This window comes from Coturnix japonica, chromosome 18 (genome assembly GCF_054131305.1).
Source record: "Coturnix japonica strain WE chromosome 18, WE-NBRP24, whole genome shotgun sequence".
Taxonomy (NCBI): domain Eukaryota; kingdom Metazoa; phylum Chordata; class Aves; order Galliformes; family Phasianidae; genus Coturnix; species Coturnix japonica.
Window position 1 is genome coordinate 5,171,984 of NC_140680.1, and position 18,100 is coordinate 5,190,083.

Genomic DNA, 18,100 nt, shown 5'->3' on the forward strand with positions numbered 1-18,100 from the left:
CGTGTTGGTGTGGGTTGGATTTTATTTTATTTTTTCTTTCTGTTCCTACTTTTTTTTTTTTGCTTTATGGATATATAGAGAGCCGTGGTGTTAGGTGATATGTCAGTGGCACGCCCAGGCTGTGGTTGGAGGGGTGGTGAGGAGAGCTGACCCTTATGCTTGGGTTGTAGTTCACTGCATGGGTTGTTTCTGTCCCTTGAGATGGCCACGGCTGCACAGGGAGCTGTCTGGATGGATCGCAGGACATGAAGCACAAAGCCAGAGCTGCTTGTGTTCGGGGGATGCAGCAGCCCTGAAGAGTGGGAAGGCTGCAGCTGATTCAGTGCCCTCGGAGCTTTCCGGTCACTAGGGGGGAATAGAGCACCGCAGAGCGCGGGGCTGATGTACTGCCTGAACTGCCGGAGCTTCAGGGGCTGCCTGCCCCACATACCGCAGCTCGGCTGCTGCCCCCCCGAAACGGCATAGGCAGTTGGAAACAGAGAGGAAGGAACCCCGGGATTTCACCTTTAGTTGGTGGAGAATTGCTCAGGGTTGGTGTTGGCAGGTGGTCATTTTGGGTAACGAGATGTTGATTTGCCAGGGGTTATTTTAAATTACAGGGCTTGAAATAAATTTCTAAACTTTGTCTGGGGCCCAGAGCACGTGCAAGGGGAAAATATTAAGAGCTTCCTTTGGCTCTTGAAGTGTTTTTTTTAATGGGATTTATATGCAATCTAAGCTGCTGAAAGAGGGAAAACTTGACATTTGTTGCTGTCTAACCCAGCTCCTGTTGGGGAAGGTGAACCAGACAGACTGGGACAGTTCCTTGGTGTATGGGAAATTGGTAATCACAGCCTGAACCTCTGATTAATCAGCTGAGGCAAGTGTCGGGGTCAGCTGTGGGAGCACAGGTGAGAGTAATTTAGCTGTACTCCTGGAAGGGGTGGAGCTTGACTCCATCTCCTCTAGACCTCATTTAAGGGCTGACCACCACTAAGGCAGCATCTCTTTGAGGTTGCTCCTTGGTGGAGATTGCCTCAGTGGTTCCTAGCAGACCAAAGGCTTCTATATGGGTGAATTTTTCCTGTAAATAACCTTTTGGGTATTTATAGCTATCATCTTTTTGTTATTGTCACCGTACACTTGGGTTCTACCTCTTCCAGATCAACAGGAGAAGAGGATGGAGAGGGGAACAAAAACCAAAGCAACATCACAAAATGTATCATAACACAACGCAACACAGCAGATCACCTCTACAGAAATGTATTGGAAAATCTGCAGAGCTCTCTGGAAACAGAACTATCTTATACATTTTAAAATCATTCTATTGGAATACAGTCAACACAGTGATTTTGTAAACCTACAGGAAGTTTTTCATTATCCATTGAATACTTTGGATGTTCTTCTGTATGGGCAACATACAGGCTTACATGGCTGTGTCAGTAAATCTAAAAGGGACAGCTTCCCATGTTGCACTTATTCTGCCATGACAATTAAGGCTGTTTTCAGAGGTTTTCTGTATTTTCTGTTAATGTTTTTTCCATTTGTATTTGAGGACGTGTCTCCATTGCCTTTAATAAGAGTGACTAAATTGTAGAGTGTAAGGAGGGTTGTGCTGAGAATTTCCCAAGCTTGTTCTTTCTTACTGCAGGTGCAAGATAGGATCAAGATGGAGTTTCAATGAATTTCCATTCTTGTTTTCAGAGAAAAGACAAGTTTGCGTGGACCAGAGCAGGAGATTGCAAGAACACGGTCACTCTGAGGATGAATGCAAACATGTGTAAGTGAATGTAGATGTAAACGCGCAGATAATCATGCCACAAGTATAAACAAGAATATTTCTGCTGTAGTTATCACCTCTTAGAGCTTCTGGTTTGAAGGTAATGTGAATTGGTGATCAGATGTAATCACCTTTGCATGGATTTTATATGCTTTGAACACGGGGAGGCACAAACACACGGGGTATGGAGGAAAATAAGCAATTGTATTTCTGTTTTGCCTATCTTTATCGCATGAGCTCGACACATGGTGACTCACCAGCAGCAGGTGGCCTGCAGTTCTGCTGGGCAGATCAGTGGTGGCAGGCAGGGGGCTGCTGGCCCTATATGGCAGCCCAGAGGGGAACTAAAAATAGTTTGCAGACTTCCAGCATAGTAAAAGCATTTGTGGGCTTTGAGCAGAGTCTGCTTCTGAAGGTAAGAATTGGAGCTGGTCTATTTCATCTGCCATTTGTGCTGTTTTTTGTTTGTTTTTTTTTTCCTCCTTTCTTTCTCCTGCATGAAGCTTGCCTTGGCAGTGCATCTGCAAGTGTTATCTGGCAGAAGGCCTGGAGTCGGGAATGGTAAACAGTTACTTTCTCTGTTTGTAGAAACAGGGCTGGGAGTGGCCAGCTAACGGAAATCAGTGGGACTGAGGGCATTTGTAGCTGAGGAAGAGACAACAGAGGGATGTGGCAGCTTGCAGGACAGCTCTGTGTGCCCTGTGCTGAGTTAACCACTGTGGTGCAGACCTGCTGCCCAGAACCCCACAGCAGTGCTGGGAGCTGCCCTGGCTGCTCGTGTTTGTTAGGTCTGCACTTCCCTCAGCCCCTGATGAGGGGAAGCAGCAATCTCATTTTTGCTCTGTGATGCCGGGTCAGCTTCTGGTAACGTCAGCGCCAGCAGCCAAATGGATGTTAATTTGAGAGGGAAAAGGACTGAACCTAAATTAATGTGGGCTTGCCTGTGTAATTATCGTTATTGGCTGGTGGGGAAGGAAGACCTTGTTCACTCTGTGCATTTCTGTGGCTGTCAGGCTGTCACGAACCAAGCTGGGAGAGGAGTGCTATATTCATCCAGGAGGGACTCTGTCATCCCCAAATGATTCCCTGTCATCCCCAAATGATGATATCCTGCTTACTTCAGACCAACAGGCAATGGAGATGCACCCACCAATACAGTGGGTAGGATTTAGCTGCGCATGTGGAGAAACTTTTCCCATTGAGTCCAGAGTTCACGATCCTGTTCTCTGCAAGCAACCACAGAGAGGTGCATGGAATTTTAGTTAGGGTTCAGTGCTGCATTCCCAGGCAGATAAGAGTCAAAATTGGAGAAAATGACTGTATGCTTTAAGGCTGGGCAGCCTTACTAAGTGCTAGACATAAACTAAGGAGAAATCCTATTTGGCAGCAGAGAGAATCTGCTGGGGTTGGCAGTCTGAAACTGCTGTGCGATAATTGTTTTCTTCTCCAATAAACCAATGCATTGATTGGGGGTAAGCAGGAAGGATCAGTTCCAGTGGATCTCTGCATGGTGTTGTTACCACACTGCTTACTTCCCATGGTCACAGCTGATCTTTGTGTGCTTCCCTCTGCTGAGCAAACTGGATGTGACAGAAGACAATGTAATTTAGTTTTCTTATCCCTCTTTCAGAAAATGAATTGCTACATATGATCTCATATGCTCACCCTTGCATATTTATGGGGAGTCCCCAAATCTAATTTTCATCGTGCCTGCCCCTGGTTAGCACAGACTTAATTTTGCTGCTTCTAAACAAATTCCTCTGACAAAATAACATCATGGCACATTGAAACAGAGCAGGTATTTTAATACAAGCATGCTGAATAATCAGTTCAAGCATGCACAAATATTGTCTTCACAGTAGCTAAGTGACCAGTTAGTTGCAAGATGGCATGTGAGTTTACAAAGAGCTGTTCCCCAACCTTTGCATGTGCTCTCCAATGTTCTTGAACTGACATTTGCTACGAAAGGGTGCACACAAATGATTTGCAATAGAGAGGGCTCCTGCTTGTTTACTTGCCTTAATAACTCGTGACAAGGACATCAAGGTCCAAAGCATGCCGGGCACGCTCATAGGAAGGAGGTAACCACAGATGCTGTCGGTAATCTTACTGGGAAGATTACAGCAGTTCTTTGGGCTGGTCCTCTTTAGCTGGCCATCTGCTTTGCATTCCCTGGTGGCACTTGGGTTTGGATCTCCAGTTTGTTTGTCATTTCAGTCTCCCACTTTATTATTTCCAGAGCCAAGTGAACTGCTGCCAATTCCAATGCAATGAGATTGCATTGTGAGCTTTGCAACATGGTATACTTTTTTCTTTTTTTTTTTTATCTTCAAGGCTCAGCTCCTGGAATTAGTTGATTATGTTAGAATCCCAGCATTCATTAAAAAGGAAGGGGGGGGGGGGGATGGAAAGGAAGAAAAATATAGGGTGGATCTCTGCTCCTCGTGAACTGAGAAAAAGGTTTGTGAGAAGATCCCTGCAGACAGCAACTCAGACTAAATAAAAAGCGGCATTTTTTTTTTCCTTTCATTCCCTCCTCCCCAGTATCAGCCTTTTTTACAGACAATCATCCTGTTTCTGAGTCTCTCACTCACGGTTTTTGAATGCTGGGTGCTGGCAAACCTGAGCAGCAGCTGTTCCTTCCTAAAGGCAGGGAAAACGAGTAGAGCTGTCCCTACCAGGACAAGTGATTTCTCTCGACCTGTGCTGCCTTTCCCTTTGCCCCCATAGCACGCTGCCACCTGTGGCCATGGCAGGAGCATGAACCCACTCCCACAGCTCTGAAGTCAACCCAGATCCCAGAAATCCAGTGAGAAACTGGAAGGACAGGAATCTGTGTTAAGCAGAACCATGATTCCCTTGAGGTCAGGAGCAGCAGCTGCTGCTGTCACTGACCTCATAACTTTAAATACTCTTGGCTAAGGAGGTATGGCATTTGTGTTTGTGGCATGTCTGAGCTGCATGTAGGGCTTGCCCAGTTTTGGGGTGAGGACTGTCCCTGTTTCTCCAGCTTGAGGCTATATCTGGGTACAATTAATAGACCTGAGGAGTGTCATTTATACTTCAGTTTGCCATAGGTTTGCCTCCTCTTTTGTTTTTCAGTGGGAAAAAGATGACATTGAAGACTGGTTTGAACAAAATATGTTTGCTGGACTGGATTTTTCATCATTCTGGGCTGGGGCCTTAGGGAAACATATTTGCTTTTATTACTTTTTTTCCTGTAACTAAGTGGAATTAACATTCTCTGCCATTGCTGGCCAACTGGATCCAGTACTTCTTAAAAAATGTAGATACTTATGAACATATCAGAATTCTTCAGCAATAGTCTTACAGCTGTACCTCTGACACTGCAAGGCTGAGCAACGTCTCTGTGTGACTTACAAGTAGGAGTGCATGCACAGAGGTGTGTGTACAGGGCAGGACTTAGTGCACTTTCCATACATTGTGGTCTGATTTTTGAGTGGTCCTGTGTGGAGCCAGGAGTTGGACTCAGTGATCTGTATGGGCCTCTTCCAACGTAGGATATTCTGTGATTCTATGAGTTAATCTGAGGGGGCCTTGCTTAAAGTCATTCTGTTGGTGCTGATTTTACAGATCTCTGATGAACCCATCCCTGGAGGTGCTCAGGGCCAGGCTGGATGCGACCCTGGGCAGTCAGAGCTGGTGGGGGACAGCCAGTCCAGGGCAGGGGTTGGGGCTCAGTTATCTTTAAGGTCTGTTCCGACCTAAGCCATTCTGTGATTCTATCAACCAGAGCTCGGCACTTTATTGGAATTTTAAGGTAGTCTGGACTCACATTGATATGGGGAAAAGCCTAGACAGGAATCCATGAATACAAGCACAGCTTTGTCCTGATGAATATCTATCAGAAGCCACTGAGTTGACTGTGAACTTTGATCTTTAGCTCCAGAACATGAGAAAAAGCATTCACTGGTCTGATAAAACCAAACCATTTGTGTACAGTGGCAAAATAATTGACATTTTATGGTGAAAACAGCGTTTCCACTGATCCCATCTGTAATGAATGAAACTCGTACAGTGGAATTATGAAGCCTGTTGGTACGGAAGCCTTTGTAGCAGGGCTGGGTGCCGAGTGCAGGCTGCCTGAGGGTTGCCATGCCCTCACTTTGCACGTTGGGTGCTCTGGGAAATGGAGACCCAACGCTGGGCTGGGTGAGGGCATAAGTGAGCAACGAACCGCACTTCCTTCATTCCAGCTGGATCCTTTGGAAAAACCGCACTGATTTATCCAAAACCTTCAAGGGCAGGAGGGTGGGGAAGGATGCCCAGGGAAGTGCCCTCCGGTGGCGGCCACTCCGGGTCGGGGCTGGTGCAGGGGGGAGATGCGGAGCGATGCACACCGCTGCATGCAGCCTGCTCCCCCGGGGCCATCTGCTAACCACGGCCCCTGGCCGTCTCCTCCGAGAGAGGCAGCTGGCGGCTGGCCGCGGTCTGATCTGCTAAAAGCTTGTGGAAAGGAGAGGGCTGAGGGAAAGGAGGAGGGGGAAAAAAAGGGGGGAGGGGGAAGGAGGAAGGGAGAAGAAACGAGGGGGTAAGGAAGACGGGAAAAGGGGGGGTGGGAAAATGGGAGGGAATGAAAAAAAAAAGGGGGGGGGAAGGGATAAACGGGGTGACGGATGAAAGGGGGGAGAGAGAGAAAAGTGGGGCGAAGGAGACAAGAAAAAAAAAAAAAGGGAGAAAAGAAAGGAAGGAATCAAAGGGAGAAAGGAGAGGAAGAAAAATCAGGAGCGCTCCCGAGGGGGCGGGCGCGGCGGAGCGGAGCGGGTGGGGCGAGGCGGGAGGGAGGGGAGGCCACGGGAACCGGGTCCGCCTCCGACGCCGCTGCCCCCCCCCAACCGGGGCCGGGGCGCCGCGGCCGCGTGTCGGAGGCGGCGCGGCTCAGCGCCGCGGCGTGAGGCAGCGCCGCGCCCCCGCTGCCGGAGGAGCCGCTCCGCCGCCGGCCCCCGTGCTCCCGGCGGCGGCTCCGGCGGCGATGTCCTGAGGGGCCGAGCCGGTCCCCCCACCCCCGCCCCTTCGGCCGCCCGGTGCCCAGGTGAGTGCAGCGCCCTGCCCTGTCCGCGGCCAGGCAGACTCGCACTTGGTGGAGTTTCGGGCTCCGGCCCCGGCTGCCCTTCGCGGGGAACCTTCGGGTCCACCGCCGTGCCGGGGTAGCGCTGCCCCGCGCGTCCCTCCGTGCGGCGGCTCTCGATTCCCCTTCCCGGGGAGCAGAGTGGCTCTTGGCGTCGGGAAATGCCGCCTGGCTCCGGGGCTGAGCTCTGCGGTACAGGGGGGTTGTTCCCGAGGAGACTTGTGGCAGTGCCCCGCCGGTGCTGCGGGGCCGCAAGGATGGAGCCGCCGAGCCCGGTGCTATATCAGCCCGGAGAGGGATTGAGCAGCCTGGGGTGAAAACGGAGCTGAACCTCGGGAAGCCCCGGGACGCGGCCGGGCTGCCCAACAGGTGCGATGTCTGCGGGCGGTCGGTCCTCAGCTCCGGGCGGTTGTGCCGGTGTGCGCTGTGCTGCCGGAGCGCTCCGAGATGCAAACTTCAGAGCAGGAGATGCTGCTGCTGCTGCTGTGCGTGGGTGTTTCCCGCGGTATCGTTATTAATAATGGATGTATTTTCCAACAGAAAAGTTTCAAGGAAAGTAACAGATTTTTTTCAAGAGAGGAACTCGGTTGCTCAAGAATCGCGACGCTGAGGAAGGCTGTTGGTTGTGTTGGCTGTGTGCTTAATTTTCTGGTGGGCTTCTTGTCTGGCAGCAGATACTGCGGAAGATGCATCTCAGTCTGCAGTGTTAGCAATGCTCGTTGGGTTGTCTTTGCTTTAACACACGTGAATTTCAGGTATAGCATAAAATGCAAAGGGAAAAAGAAAGTCAGATAAAAACGTTTACCCGAGTGTTCCATGTAACCTTCCATGCTCCCGTGGATTCCCAAGTACTGCCTGTTAAGTCAACTTTTCAAACAGCTTCTCCCTAGAGAGCAGTTCACATTTTTTTTTCAAGGGGAGAAAGGATGGGTGAAATGGAATCGTCCAAATTAAGGCAAAATGAATTGCTTAATATTCAGAGGGGCTGATAAATGAGCCATTAAATCAACACTCGGGTAGTGGCTCATTGAAAAGAGAAATGAACAGCTCTCAATTGTGTGCTGAGCAGAATAGGTCGTGGTGACGTTCTTGCATCAGTTTGCTGCTCTGAGCCTTCCTGTTAATGGATACGTGTGCTCTGTGACATTCCCTGTGTGTGGGGATGAACTCCTGCGCCCTGCGAGTGCATCTGCTGTAAATGAGCACGGTTTCCCCACTTACAACATCGTTTCAAAGAGGAGAAGTCATGGTTGTGTTTTGTTAGGTATAAATTAACCTAATTCCATTGACTTCTCGTGGCGATGTGTATCGGTTGAGGATCCGGGCTGGTATTACAAACTACTGCTCTTTCTGAGGAAGAATTTTATTCTGAATGCCAGTTTGAGGCAAAATGATCCTGATAAATGAAAAATAAGAGTCATGATTTGGAAACGGCCCCAACGAGATGACTGAGAGTAAAAGCTCTTCAGAGATCTCCGCCTGTCAGTAATACAGTGCGTGAACTTTGCTCCTGAGCTCTGTGATTAACAGAGGTACAGCTGTTGCAATATGCTGGTTGCTGCTGAGGAATTACCTCTGTCTTCCCCCCTTGAAGTCATTGGAATTGAAGTGCAGTGAAGACATGGCTCGCTCCTTATGGTGCCTCCTGGAGGCTTTTAGTGTTTGGTTTGAGCTCGTGTGCCCATGTTGTCCTTTATTTGCGCCTCTTTGCAGGTGACTTAGGAAGGCTTGTGTTGCTTGCAGCTTTTAGAACTCAAGAAGTAGCGGTTCTTTTGTGTTTCAAAGCGAGCGCTATGAGCAGGAAATTGGAGGAATAGATTATCCCGTTCACTGCTAAGGCAGGACTGGGAGTTGATGCATGGCTTTGGAAGGCTCCTTGCCTACCTTTCCTTTGGCTGAGGGCAAGCCAACACGCAGACCTGCAGGCAGGCAGGGCCGGCTGTTCAGGTGTTTGTAATTATGTAAAGGTGTTATGTAACATGGTCTGCTGCTCCTTATTTAATGTGACGTGTGGACACAGTGTGCATGCATGGATCATCTGGGTGATAGGTTATTAGGTGGTGCATTAGGAGCTGCTTGAATGCATGGAGAGCTTTGTAGGCTCTGTGATGAAGCAGAGGGACAGGGAGGTGTTTCTCTCATGAGAGGAGACTCTAGATCTGGAAATGCCTTTAGATGGTGTCTGATGGTATGAGCACTTTGGAATTCTTTGCTATTCTTGTGGTCCAGGGTAGCTGCAGGTATGTTTCTGCACCAGCAGCCCTGGTTATGCTGTTCTTCATTCACTTCAGGCTTAAAAAGAAAAGTAGTACAAAGTTGTCCTGAGAGCCAACCATCCCACCTAATGTTATCCTGCTGCTTCTGTTTCCTTGCTTGCTATTTTTCTTTGAAGTCGTAATGCATTTCTTCAGTTCTTTTGATAAAGGCCAACTTGAGCTTGCTGGGAAATGGTCACTCTGTGTTGCAAAAGTGCCAGCATCTCACTGACATTATTTTGGAAATACTAGAGGAAAATAGAAAAGATTCACTTGCATTGATTAAGACCCTCAGGGCAGCTCTCTAACACCACAGTGGGGGGAAAAAAACAAACAACCTTCCCTCTTGTCTACTCCAGCTTTTATTTCATCTGTGAGAACCTGAGGCTTTGTTATCTGCTTACATCGCATCCCTTAGGGGTGCTTGAGGATGAAGGTGTCAGCCTAAAAGCTCTTCTCACCATCCGAGCCCATTTGTCTTTGGCAGTCCATGTGGCTGCCCAGCCTTGGTTCCCTGCCTCTGTACTGCTGACCACTGGCATCCTAAAAGAGGCAGAACTCATGCTGGCACACAGCTCCTCACCCCAGAAATATTTCCCAAGTGAATGTCAGAAATGAATTAACAACTGCTTGGTGCTTTCCCAGGGGCTTTGTTAAGATGGGTGCTGCTTAATGACAAAGTTGGATTTACAAAGTAACTGCAAGGAGAGAAAGCACAGGAGGAACTTTCTGTCTTTCATCTGCAGCTTTCTGATGCTCCGTGCAGCTCACAGCTTGTTTCTCACTGATTTTAACAAGAGAATTTTGCTGAATGCAGCCGGAGTAGTTTGGAAACATACCACTAACTTTTCTGGACAACAGGTTACTAAGCACAGCGAATAGCTTCACAGTTTCCTTTTCAATACCCTTGCCAATTTGTAGGCCTTCCCTGTGCTCCCTTGCTGTAGTCACCCACCCTCTGAAAGTTCTAAGGTGGATGCTATGTGAATGCCAGTGTTTCTTCTCAGTTTGGGTCTAAATATCGCAGAGATGAACTCTTCGTGGCCTGCTGACCGGGGCCGGCATAAGCACTGCTTTATGTTTCTGTGCCTTTCCCTGTGAACTTGGTGCCTTCTTTCTCCTTGCCTCCAGCTGCTGCTCTCAGTCCCGGTGTACCTGGATGCGCTTTGTACCGTACTGTTTCTGAGATGATCCACCCCACAGAATCACACAGAATCACAGAATTACCCGGGTTGGAAGGGACCTCAAGGATCATGTAGTTCCAACCCCCCTGCCTAGCAGGGCCACCAAACATACACATTTACTAGATCAGGTTGCCCAGGGCCCCGTCCAACCTGGTCTTGAACACCTCCAAGGACGGGGCATCCACAACCTCACTGGGCAGCCTGTTCCAGGACCTAACCACCCTTCTAGTAAAGAACTTTCCCCTAACATCCAACCTAAATCTTCCCTCCTTCAACTTAAAACCATTTCCCCTAGTCCTGCTATTATCAGCCCTTTCCAAGAGTTTACTCCCCTCCTGGGAGTAAGTTCCCTTCAGGTACTGAAAGGCTGCACTGAGGTCACCCCACAACCTTCTCTTCTCCAGGCTGAACAAACCCAACTCCCTCAGCCTGTCCTCAACCTCCCCAAGTTGATTTCTGCTGTTTTTAGCTGCTTTTCTGTTAAATTTGAGTACAGCTTAAAAATCTTATCTTTGTAGCCTTCGAAAAACAGAGACTCTTGCTTTTCAGTACAGATAGCATGCTGGGGTCATCATCTGTCTGCTTCTCTTCTTGGAATGGGAGGTGATGTGGTTACTCATGGGGGTGAAAACATTTCACATCTTAGCATCATGCTCTGTTTATCAGTGAACATTAAGTTTTAAGTATATCTGCTCTTGAATTTGGTGACGTTTTCAAGAAGCTGGTGATGCACAGGGAGCTCGCTGAATCTAGTGCATTGTATGTGGCAAGTTGGGCTGCTTTCTAGAATATTTCTGTGCTCTGGCTTTCCATCTCCTGTGTTGTGCTGCTATCGGCACTGTTTTGATCCTGCCTCTTCCTGGTGTTGTGGTGGCATTTTGGGAAGGCTTTTGGCTTTGGGGCTGCCCTGCTTTCCTGCATGCGGTGTGCACACAACAGGACCATCAGCCAGTCTCCAGTGCTGTGCCATGTGAACTCCCCTAAGGGAATGAAACCACTGAGGCATTCACCTTTGGGTGCAGACTTCCCATTAATGCTCTTCTTAGTCCTTATGGTCTGAATTTTGAAGAGCATCCATGAATGCAGAAGAACTGGGGCCATATCCATGGAGGTGCTGTGTGCTGCTGGAGTTTTGCCTCACTTACAGCTGATGGACCAGTTCTGACGCAGTAGAACTCCTGAGCAGGTCCTTGCACTCACTGCAGGCTTGTGTCGGCTGCGTGGTTGCTCAGCGAGGTGTGCTCTGCTCCACAGCCCCATGCTCAGAGTCCAGCTGCAGTGCACATCTCTGCAGGCACGGTGGCCCCAAGCAGCTCTTTGTGGGCATTCATCCTTGTTCAGCAGTTAGCCTGAGAGTTAAAGTTGGTTCATTCGCAATGCTGACACTACTCACCGACCGCTCTTCCTTATTCTCTGTAGTGCTTGGATTGCTCAGCAGAGGGAGAACAGACCGTACTGCGAGACACCTCGATGCCAGCAGGCAGTCACTGCTCTGACTGCTGGCAGGGAGGGGAGTCCCCAAACTGCCCTCTGTGCTGATTTATATATTTTTAGCTTTTTTTGTTCTTATTTTTAAAGCTCTGAGTCAAGCTGCGACTTTCACCTCTTGATCAGAAGTAGCTGCATCAGTCTGTAGGTTAATGGACTGTTAAGAATGAAAAGGTAGGTGGCTGTGATTAAACAAACAACAGCAATGAAAAGGCTATGTTATGTCCAAATCCAGGATACAGCACTACTGGCATGAGCAGAAGATTGCCACGGAGCTGTGTGTGTTTTGTGTGATATATATTTTTTGGTGGTGGTGTTCTTTGAGGGTGGGAACAGTCCTGTGTCAATGAGTGAGATCTGTGCACAGACAGCATGGTTCGATAGAGATCTGCTCCCTTGTAGCACTCTGTGGAAATATGGGAGAATTAGGCCTTTTTTTGTTTGTTTGTTTTTAATCAGAGATATCAATTTAATATGATAAGAAAACTGCTGCTAAAACACTGCTGGATAAAAGCAAGCTGATAAGCATGAAGGGGAAAGAAGCATTGGGAAGTTCGTGTGGTTGGGTTGAGCAAAGTGATGCTTTGAGGCCCTGGCTCAGTCCATGCCCACTGGTCACTGCGCAGTGACATGCTCTGCATCGGATGCTTCATGTTGGCATTACCAATGAGGTTCCCTGTTGCTGAAGTTTGCAGCAGATCAGGATGATTGCTCTGGTCGCATGAGGCTGCTCCAGTATCCTGGGGCTCCAGCGAGTTTCCCTGCTTGAGCAGAGGGCTTGTCTGTGCAATGCTGCAGTGGAGGTTTTCTTAATAAATGAAAGAGTCTTTTTAGAGCATGAATTGAGAATCTGCAGAGGATCGTGGTCAGGTTATTAACCCTCTTTTAAGGCATCCTGGAAGGAGCTCCAGCAATGGCAGAGCATTCACCCAGCCCAGTAAAGCAAGAGTTCCTGGGAGGTGCTGAAGCTGGAGCAGAACATCCCATCATCTGCATTCCTGTTCCTGATGGATAAAACTCACTCTGTCACGGTGTCAGACAGCAGTCTGTATCCTTGCTTCTGGCCTGGGTCTCCCAGGCCTACACTAGCATGTGCAGCACTTGCACTGCCTGTGGGTACCACTGTGCCCTGCTGGGGTGGGCAGTGGGGCTGATGCTGTGTGCAGGAGGAGCAGCTCGCTGCCAGGAGAGCTCATCTCTGCTGGGTAATGAGCTCTGCCTCACTCAGGGCTGAATTGCTGCTGTATGGATCGCAGCAAAGTGCAAATGAGAATGCAGCACTGGGCACTTCGAACAGCCTCTCCTGTACATGGCAAAGAGCTAATTAAATGAGAGCTCGTTTGAGCTCTTGGACTGCTGCTAGCCTGACTTCTCATAGAAGAATCTTGTGCAGTTTGTCTTGCTCCAGTAACTTTCTGAAGTCTCTCAAAGTGTGTGTTGCCACAGCCCCCAGCTTTTGTTCTCTTACCCTGTGTTAAGTTTAAGATCAGAAGAGCCACGTTGCTGACTGAAGCGTGATCCATCCTGACAGCTGTGCGTGTGCAAAACATGCAGCCCTGGTGTGGGGTAGGAAAGGCTTCCATGATTTAGAAAATAACTTGTGCATTGCTTTTTTTTTAATTATAAAGTCCCCGGTGCAGGAAGCGTGAACTCTTTTTGGAGTGTCAGCATGCACAGCTATGCTCCTCTTGTGACTTACTTTATGGACATAGACAGGATGTAAATGGATTTTCTACCTTACGCTTTCTTTCTGAACAAGGATACAATTTGCTGCTTTTGCTGTCACGCTCAAGTAAAACCTTAACCCTGAACTTTAACTCTTCTATGTCATCCAGTTTACAGTTATTCCAACTTTCAAGTCTTTTAGCGTATGTTACTGCTCAAAAACATGAATACAAAATGGCCTTTAGAGCAAGAATACCATGTCTAACCTGAGTGCTATTTCATTGCTTCAGTAAGACTGAAGAATCATAGCGTGTAGCTTAGTTTTCTGCTTACAGGATGGTCCTGCATGGCTGAATTATTTTTGTGGTTTTGTATACAGAGCTTGCCATAGCATTTTGTGTTTAGAAAATAAAACAGAATAAAATGTTTGAGATTATGTGATTATTTTACTGTTTTACTGGGCAGCCCATTGTGCTTGGTGCGACTAAAGGCTTGCCTTGCTTCGTGTATCAAACTCCTCATTTTGGGGTGGGGGATGTGATGGCAAAACAGCAGTGCTCTGACAATAGTTGGATTGTTTTATGCTCTGCTGGAAACAGATACTTGAAAGGAGATGTTAGGTCTGAGGGAGCTATTTGGAAGCAGGTAGTAGGGCTGAGTGGGAGAATAGGGATGGGGCTGAACTTACTGACCCTGGTGTCAGTGAAATTACTGGGAGTGGAGTCAACCACGCTGTAATTAATTATCAACGGATAATGATTTTTGGAAAGGCATGAATATAAGGTTTGATGTATTGGCTGAGTTGTCTGGAAAACAAATCCGTTGCTTTTTCTTCTGTTTCTTTTTCTGTTTGTTTTACTCTGCCCAAGTCTGGGTCTCCTTCTCAGCCCTGTGGCATGGGCTCTGTGCAGGCTGACGTGTAATGCTGTCTCATGCTTTAATATCACACTTAGAGCATGCTTTACTGGGTTAGGCAAGAAGCACCTGCACTCTAATTGCCTATGAGAAAGCAAAAAGAGATGGAGGATTTCAAATACATTTATAGGATATTGCTAGTAGTCTGTGTTTTGGCTTGAACAGCAAAGCTGTCTGACTTGGATGGAACTGGTTTAAAGATGAAGTGCAGACCATGCTCAGAGTGGCTCTAAAAACCTCATCAGTATCCCTTTTAATTGGTTGCTGCAGAAGTGCATTTGTTCAGTTAAATCTTCTGGAAAAATGATGCAGCATAGAAACTATGTAAACAGCTACAGCATATCCTGCGTGGCTTAGTGGGGTCACAGTTTGTATGTAGGAGGAGTGTTCTCAGCATCAGAAAGTGCAGGGAGTCAGGACGTTAGTCATTCTACTGTATGCATTAAGAGAAAGCATTAAGAGCAATCAGTGAGATTCATCAGCTGAAATAGGCTGGAGATGTTCTTCCCAAACCTCACACCTTCAGCAGCTGGTAATTAGTCATGAACACAGACTGGAAAACTGTGGTGTCAGTGTTGCTTCTGCACTGAGGTGCAGGAGATGGGTGTGCTGGGGTGCTGTAAATGCAGCTGCCTCAGGTGAGCAGCTCTGTCTTCAGCCCTTGCTCAATTTGGGGATACAAGCATTGGCTTTAAAGTGGGAAAAGGTTATTTTATAATCAATGATACAAAAGCTGTTGTTCTCCTTATGCTTCTCATGGTATACAAGAGTGTCCTTGCAGGGGCAGAAGCAAAGGTAGAATTTCATGGCTTGTTGTTAGCCAACTGGTTGACTGGTTAACCAATACCTGTAATTCCAGGGTGGAGAATGTTATACACCTCAGCCCCGGTATTCCAATTTACCAATTAAACACGTTATGGCTTATCGTAATACCTTCCAAGAAAATTGCATGGCTTTGCATGTTTTCTTTTACAGGTGGGATTCTGTGATTCTGTGGGTGTTTTAAAAACAGATAGATCAGGAGTTCATTCTGTTCCATAATGATGCTGTGCATTTCAGTCTCTGTCTTGCCTGAAGAGTTCTGAAGTTTTCTTTTTTTGGTTACTGCTGAATTGATGTTTCCAGAAAGAACTGTCTGCAGTGACTACATCTCTCTTCTGAGCTAAAGCAGCTAATTCACAACCTGTCAGTCTACGTGGACAGCCATACCCATTTTTCAGTGCAATATTTTGCATTTATTAACATTTAATTTACTCTGTCACTTCGCTCTCCAATCAAAGTGCCTGCAGACTCTTCTGCTCCTTTTGCATTGGTTACAATTCTGCCCACTGTTCATTGTTTTCTTGTCAATACAGCTGGATGCTTCATTGTGTCCCTTCTCCTTCTCAGACTTTGTAATGGATATGTGAACTCATGCAGGTCATGGCAAAGATACTGAGATTCATTAATACCTCTCATCATCATGATAAGTGATTTTTATTAGTATTCCCTTTCTTTTTTTTTTTTTTCCTTTTTGCCAGTGGTTGATTCTTAAGATGTCCTTTCTTTCTATCCCTTCATTCCCTGGATTCTTACTTTATAGGTTTGCCTATACATACGTGTACAGGAGCAATGCGTTGACATGTGGTTAAGTGTTACACTGCACGCACTGCTATGGAAATGTTCAGCCCTTCAGTGTGCAAGATAAAACTGTTTTTCATGAATGGCAATAAGCTTTAATGCATTTACTATGAGGGGAATAAAAACAAACACTTGAACTCACATTGACGGAACTTGTATTTCAGCTTTAAGTCGTTCTGTAGAAGTAGCGAGACATAATCTGTCTACATTCCTCACACAGTGGCTTTAATGAGCACTTCAGGTTTTGTAAGTTTTGTTTCTGGAACGTTCAGTTTGGGAGAAGAGACTTTGACTTCACTCTCTACATCTTTGTTCGTTTCTCTACAAAGCTCCAACAGAACAGCAGTACTGCAGGCTCCTGATGCCAGCATTTGTCACTGCTCTTGTATTGTAACTCTGTTTTATGGAGAATTTTATGTTAGAAGCTTATCTGTGTTCTCAGTGGGAGAATCTGAAATATATATATGAAGTCTGTAATGAAAAGCAGTGGGAGGAAGCTTGGTCCTCATAAATACCCACCTCGGAAGGGACCTGTTGAGATTCCCAAATCTTTTCCATTTATTTATTTTACTTGTTTTGCACTGTTGGTCTCTGCTGAAGTCACAGTTCCTTATGTGGGTGTGTGTTCCTTGTGAAGTTGTGCGCTGGGGTTAACAGAGCTATTAAACCACTCTGCTGCAGCAGCGGGAATAATTCACTCACTAACACGGTCACCTAACGCACGCATGGGTGGGGAGAGTCTTGTTTGGAGTCACACTGGGTGCATATCAGCTTGGTCTCTACTGTGTGACTGATAAAGACCTTTTCTCTCTGCTTCACAGCAGTGGCCCTGTGTGAAGGAGGGATACTTGTTGGGAAAGTCCATGCTGTCATCTTCATGATGAGATGTAGGTCACTTGTTTTTGAGTGGGCAGCTTTGTAAGATGCTGGTGTGATATCACAGTAGTTTGAAGCTAAAATTGAAACAGCCAATCAGTGAACAACTTTAGCATTAAATTAGATTGTAATTCAACTTAATTTGATTGTTCTTTTTTGGTATTATTTCTGGGATCTGCACTGTCTGAATTGCACTCCTGCAGTTGGAAGGAAATGCCTTTTGTCTTAGAGCAGCTGTGATCGCAAAGTCATGAACATCTTGCTGCAGCGGTTGGTGAAATAAATATTTCTGCAGTTTCAGTTATTTGGTGCCAAGAAGGCAGAGCCTTAAATATGAGAGTGATTCTGCACGATCTCAGATGCTGCTGTGGGTTACAGGGCTGGAGGTTCTGAATGCAAACTGCCCACAACCCTGTCTTCATGCTGCCCCTGCAGTACTGTGAGTGATGTCTCTGTTCTGTCCTTGCTCCTGTTGATGTAGCTCAGACAGCCTGGTGGATTTGCTTGTTGTGCCTTCCAAAACCTGAAAGCCAAACCAAAGTTTTCTGCAAACATTTGGTCACTCCATAGGCTCTTTCCAACCTTGGATGCCTCTTTCCTGCATGCATCTCTTAGGAAGTCGCCTGAGCCTCCTTGTGTTGGCAGAACAGAACATTAGAGAGAACCATGGGTTTGATTTAAATGAATTTCCAGAGACAGCTAAATGGGGAAAAAAATTAACAAGTACCCATTGTGGTTGACAAGCTCAAATGAGGTCAAGATGGAGATGAACCTGCAATTGTCAGCAGGCTCTTTATGCCTTTGGCCAGCCAATACTTGTCTGTTCTGTTTAATTCCAGTGCTAATTGCTTGTCCTTACGCTATACTTCATGATCTCCTGTACAGATGACCATTAGATTAATTAGCCCTTCATACTGAGGGGTAGAAGTACTACATGCAGATGGAAATAAGGACTGAAGAGTGATATATTGTTGAATGAGATCAGTTAGAGTGATGCTCCTGAGAAAAGACAGCAAATAATTCACCTCTTGTTCAGGAAGTCAACAGCAGAGCAGAAGCTAAGAGGAAAGAGAATTGACCTGCTGTCCTGTTTGTGGAGTTTGTGATTCCATTTAGGGCTTGAAGGGTTGTTTGACTCAACATGTGCTGTGTTGCCTGTCTGTTGGCAGGGCTGGGGTAGGACACTGGTTAATGCCTTGGTGTGGGTTGGAAGCTGCTCCTCCAGCTTCACCAAAGTGTTGCATGAATA

General features: G+C 46.9%; 1 protein-coding gene across 8 annotated transcripts in view; it reads left to right on the forward strand.

The window, feature by feature from the left end:
* The first annotated feature begins 1,688 nt into the window (after positions 1-1,688).
* Positions 1,689-18,100, forward strand: part of SGCD (sarcoglycan delta) — a 345,566-nt gene continuing 329,154 nt past the window's right edge. For 3 of the 8 annotated variants that reach the window (XR_014935431.1, XR_014935433.1, XM_015875793.3), the window contains exon 1: positions 6,606-6,812. The gene's annotated coding sequence lies outside the window, so the exon portion shown is untranslated. Of the gene's footprint in view, positions 1,760-2,062; positions 2,175-6,605; positions 6,813-18,100 lie in introns of those variants that run through there. The other 5 variants (XR_014935432.1, XM_015875791.3, XM_085518773.1 and 2 more) reach the window with 4 other exon arrangements.